The sequence below is a fragment of the Lactuca virosa genome, chromosome 9, assembly GCF_052849685.1.
Source record: "Lactuca virosa cultivar CGN04683 chromosome 9, Lactuca_virosa_CGN04683_v6, whole genome shotgun sequence".
Classification (NCBI taxonomy): domain Eukaryota; kingdom Viridiplantae; phylum Streptophyta; class Magnoliopsida; order Asterales; family Asteraceae; genus Lactuca; species Lactuca virosa.
The window spans coordinates 278312830-278318245 of NC_136434.1; the positions used below are offsets into that span (position 1 = coordinate 278312830).

At 32.5% G+C, this 5416-nt stretch overlaps 1 long non-coding RNA gene across 1 annotated transcript; it reads right to left on the reverse strand.

Annotated features, from left to right (window-relative positions):
• Positions 1-2096: 2096 nt before the first annotated feature.
• LOC145136313 (uncharacterized) lies at positions 2097-2505 on the reverse strand. Its single transcript, XR_013720377.1, has 3 exons — positions 2487-2505; positions 2284-2391; positions 2097-2203 (listed from the first exon to the last, which is right to left on the reverse strand). It is a non-coding gene; the product is annotated as an uncharacterized LOC145136313 (long non-coding RNA).
• Positions 2506-5416: the final 2911 nt, after the last annotated feature.

Here is a 5416-nt window from a genome sequence, read left to right on the forward strand (position 1 = left end):
CAATACAAAAACATAAGCATAAACAGACCTTACATTCATTTACACTAATGATTTACATCTCCGTTAATCTCTCAGTGAAATGTACCTTCGTATCGACACCTGTGATATAAATAAACTGATTGGATCAGGTTGGAAAACCTGGTGAGTACATAGGGTTTTCAATCCCACAATGTTATATATATATATATATATATATATATATATATATATATATATATATATACTAGTAGGATACCCGCGCGATGCGGCGACGCCAGATAGTTCCTTCCGGTAGATAATGTTCATACGGCGATTAGTTTCTTTTTCATTTTAGATAGTTCGTTTTAGCCTTTTGATGGATTATTTAAGTTTGGATAGCTCCTTTCAGCAAATAGTTTTGAGCTAAGTCGGGGCGGTTCCACTATGGTGCCAATAGGGGCACCTGCAACCCCTTATGTTTTTCGGACGCAGTGTAAATTTTTTTGAATTTTTCATTTTTTATACTTTTGTGCCACTACGTAATAAAAATGTCTCCACCAACACCTATGTGCCACCGGCAACACCTACTACGAAATCATGTGTCCACCACTACAACTAAGTACGTAGGTGTGGTGTAGGAATAGTTCCTTATTTATTGCTCTGATTTCTTTTTCACGATACGTCGGCGACCAATGGTTAATTCGGTGATTACTATCTCACGGTGATTAGTTTTATTTTCGACAATCTGTGTCCGGATTAAAATAAATGTATTTGTTATTTTTGAACATTGGGACTACGTTTGCATTGTTCGTCTCCATCTTAGTCTATTATTGACTATCAAACTCATCATCTTCAAAATCATATACAGTAAAAACAATTCATAATTCTTTTGTAATTTTGCAAGTTTGCATTTGTTTATCATCTAACCAACATGAAAGTATTAAACGGTTTCATGGTCAAATTCTTTGTAGTGTATGACCTTTATTGCAAAAAGATTCAGTTCGTCAATTAATTTACTAACTGAAATGTCATATATCAAAGGGCCTTAGGCCTAGCACTAAAGAATGACTCTTTCAAATGAGAGGTCATAATGCTCGTGATAGAACTTAGCACAAATAAAAATGGTTGGATAGTTAAACGCATGACAAATATAATGGTTTTTATGCTATTAACCCTTAAAATGTTTACTAAAAGTCTAAAAACATCTAAAAATATGCATAATTAAATCTATTGCAATCAACAATGTGTTAGACTATTTTTTGTGTACCTATAGCAAATTAGCAACAAATAAAAAACAATTTAGTTAAATGTTGTCCATAGTGTACTTCCCTATTACCACACATAATTAAATATATAATTGTTTATCAAAGAGTTATTTACATATATAATTTAATTGAAATAAACACTAATGACATTGAATATTTGTATTATTTTATGAGATCTCTTATTTTAGACGTATTTACATCTGATTTATGGTATGGGGCATTTGTTTTTTGTTTTTTTTTTTGGAACGACAATGGCATGTGGCATTATTTTACGATTTCTCATTACATCCACTACAAAAGCATTAACTTTATTGATGAACCATATTTACACTTCGAAAATAAGTTTTATAAAGTAAAAAGCCTAAACATTGTGGAGTCATGCATCCATGAATCCAGCCATGGCAAACCAACATTTCTAACACATATCAGATTAACAAATTTCACTACAAATAAAAGTGTGGAGTCATACATCCAGGAATCTATGCATTGTGGTAATAAATAACAAATCTACTACGAAACACTCTGCATACTTATTGAACAAATTTCACTACAAAAATATTTTCCCAACTTTTTTGCAATGTCAATGTAGCTACCAAAAACATGCTCAAACCCTATTAAAAAACAAGATAATTTCACATTTTAAATTTCTTTGTGCTTGATCTAAACAAACAAACACCTTAAGTTGGCTATCTTATGTTACGCCCTGTACGGATAACTTCGTCCACAAGTAACAGCTGTGATGCAATCACCGGTCTACAAAAAAAAATGGTAAGCTATATATTTATTCTCTTTTTTTTTTACATTTAATTTAAGAAAAGGAAAATAAGAAATTAGCAAAAGTTTTTATAGTTATTTGCATATGCTGACTTGATGATTTGGAGTTTGACAGCGTAATTGTCGAAAATGCCCTCCATCTGAGGGTCAATTGGATCACCTGTGTGTTGATTTAATCCAACAACATTCCCATTATCATGCTCCCCCTAATCAAATTAAGTAAGAGACTTTATTATATGAAAAGAAAGGAAAAAAGAAAAGAGACCAAGGGTATAATGGGAATTACAGTCAAAGAAATTATGACGTCTTGTGTATCAAGTCCAGAATTTTTAGCAAGTGTCTTTGGCACAATAAGAAGAGCATCCGCAAAAGCTTGAACACCAAGTTGAGCACGCTAAAATAACCACCAAAAATTTATAAAACTAATTAACATTTGGTTCACATGGATTAAAAAAGCTACAAATGATGAGAAGAAATTGTCCAATTTACCCCTTTAACAGTTTTCTTCACCCTGAAATTTATCAAATGTTGTCTGGCAGCAACCTGAAAAGCACCAGCACCCTGAAATACATATTTTAAATAATAAATATGTTAGAAAATATAATGTTACATATATAAAGCTCAATTTAATTAAAGTCAAAAAGTCAACGGGTGTTCTTACTCTAACAACTGCCTCATCTTCAATGGTGTTTTTTACTGATCGCAGGCCATCTCTAACAACATCCTTGATTTGTGAAATTGTGTGGTCATTTGGTCCTTTAATAATAATAGAAAATAAAACAATTATAACCATTAAAATACAAAATTGAATTAAGATTTTTCAAATAAAAAAAATGAAAATTTTAATTACCTTTAATTAAGATTGTGCAAGAGTTTGGATGCCTTACATTCTCAATAAAAAATGAAAATTATCAAACAACTCTTTTGTGAGCAACTGGCCGTCTCTAGAATTACGTGAACCCAATATTTGAGCACATAAAAGAACCGCTTGAACATCTTGGAGCTTATTCGTTTCAGTCGCAGATGAGTCAGCATTGAACAGGATCTTCTGGATTTTTGATATGATAATGTTTAATGCATCCTCTGGGTCATCAGCTAAAAGAGGATCCAAACCTTCTAAATCAATGTGTTCTGAAATTGCCCAAATAAGTCGGGCAGCAATTCTAGGAGTATTCACCTGCCCAAATACACATTCACATAAGAAAAAAAATCCATAATTTCTAAACATCCAGTCACAAACCTCAAGCAGATCATTGACAAGTTGTCTTTGCAAATTTTGTAAACGGGTTTCGTTAAATATCTGATCTTGAGATGCCCGTCTTTGACTCGTTTGACCCCACCCCTGGTATCAAATATATGGCAAAGTCTGACCAGTAACTTTAAGTAACAATCAACAGCATAAGCTCGACCCTCACTTTTTTTGTATTTTCTTTTTTCTAATTTAATTTAATTACTATATTTTAATAAATATATTTTTTCAATTTACTTTTTGTAATTTAATTTAATTACTTTATTTTAATAAACAAATATTTTTCTGAAAATCAAGAATGTTCCAAACCAATTCAGCTGCTCCACTTGGTGTGGGCTGTAAAAAAATAAAAAGTAAGTAAATTAAATAAATTATAGTTTAGTTTTTTGATAATAATAATAATAATAATAATAATAATAATAATAATAATAATAATAATTCTTTGTCAAGATCACAACGCCCTTTCACAACAAAATTGACAGCTCCATCAGGTGTTAGTGGCCTAGTGGGAATGACTTTTTTTCATGCATGGTGTAATGGAGTTTTTCACATCTATCATATTGTAATTCTGCTCCTATTTTTGCAGAAAGCTATATATAATATATGGGGAATAAAAAGAAAGATAAATATTTATTAATTACTACAATTAGTTGTGAAATTTTAATATAAAGAAAAGGTAACTTACTTCTGGAGGAAAGTATCTAAGGATTACGCTGAAAAAAGTTGGAACACCAATTCTTGTATCAAGTTCTCCATGAAGCTACAAATGTCAACAAGTACACAATATATACCAAGTCATCAAATGATCCAACTATATATAAGAATGCTCAATACACCATTAGATACTTAAATAATCTGGTTTGATCTCTTATGGCATGTTTTAATCATCTGATTGTGATTATTATGTATCAAATAGATCACTTCTGAGAAGCCATCTAAACCTAAATACTTTCATAAACTACAAGGTAGCAATTTCTACATGAATGTCTTCAAAATTGTTACACTAAGGGGAAATACAAACGCTAATGCTTTTTGGGCAAAAAGCTAGTTCGGGACCTTTGAATGGGTTGCTAACTTCGAAACCTAATCATAAAGCAACAGGTCTTAAAGCCTTTCTCCCAAATAGACATGAATGTAGCACAATTCAAGAGCTAATTCAATTAACATCAGCGTAAATTCTCAAAAACAAACATAGTTAAGCTAAAAATTACTGCACTATTTAAAAAAACGGTGAAGAACGTAATGAATCCCCAATGAAAAAATATAAAATCATCTAGGTTTCAGACCGAGAAATCAATTTGTTTTTCACAGAAGCAATAGATACTGAAATTGGAAGAATAAGAAGAATACAGTTGTGGTGCGTTTGATGTGGAGTACCTGAAGTCGAGTATTGGGATCGATACCTAAATTCTCAAAAACAGCCAAAAACCACGAAATCTCTTTCTCTCTCTACTCGTTAGGGTGCTGGCGAGCCATAGCTGGCGACTTCCTTGGCGTAAACAAGGGGGCGGTGCTCAGCGCCCTTGGCGACCGGTGACGACCTCCTTAGCGAGGCCCATTCCCTTTAGCCTATATGTAATTTTATATATGCCATGGTTGTACATTTTACCCAAAGAGAACACCAGTTCCTGTCATAGTTTTTTCACTACCTTCACAAAACAAACAACAAAATTCCATGGGTTCTGATTTGAAACCATATAGATGAAAAATTAAAAATAAAATAACTTGTTCGATTTGAATGTGAGAAACATCAATCCCCTATTCAATTTGAATCTTAGAAACGTCAAAATCCCCTGGAGAAACATGAAATACATTCAATTGACATGAACCAAATAAGAAAAACATAAAAACCCTAAACTGGCTTTGTCTTCAAAAAACAAAAAAAAATAGATATACAACTTACTTGTGTAGATCGACCGGGGAAGATATTTAATCGTGAGATGATGTATTCTACAACAGGCGGCGATGGTCTTTTTGTCTTTTCCCATGTATCTTTACCGTTTCTATAGTAGAGAAAGAGAGCGTCAAATAAATGGTGTGTGGTTAATAATTTACAGATATATAGAAGAAGAAATCGAGGGAGGCGTAGTAGAAGTGAAAAAGGCAACATCGATGGATGGTGGTCGTCGTTGAAGGTGGTCATGTGGAAGCGGAGAAGATAATTAGATTC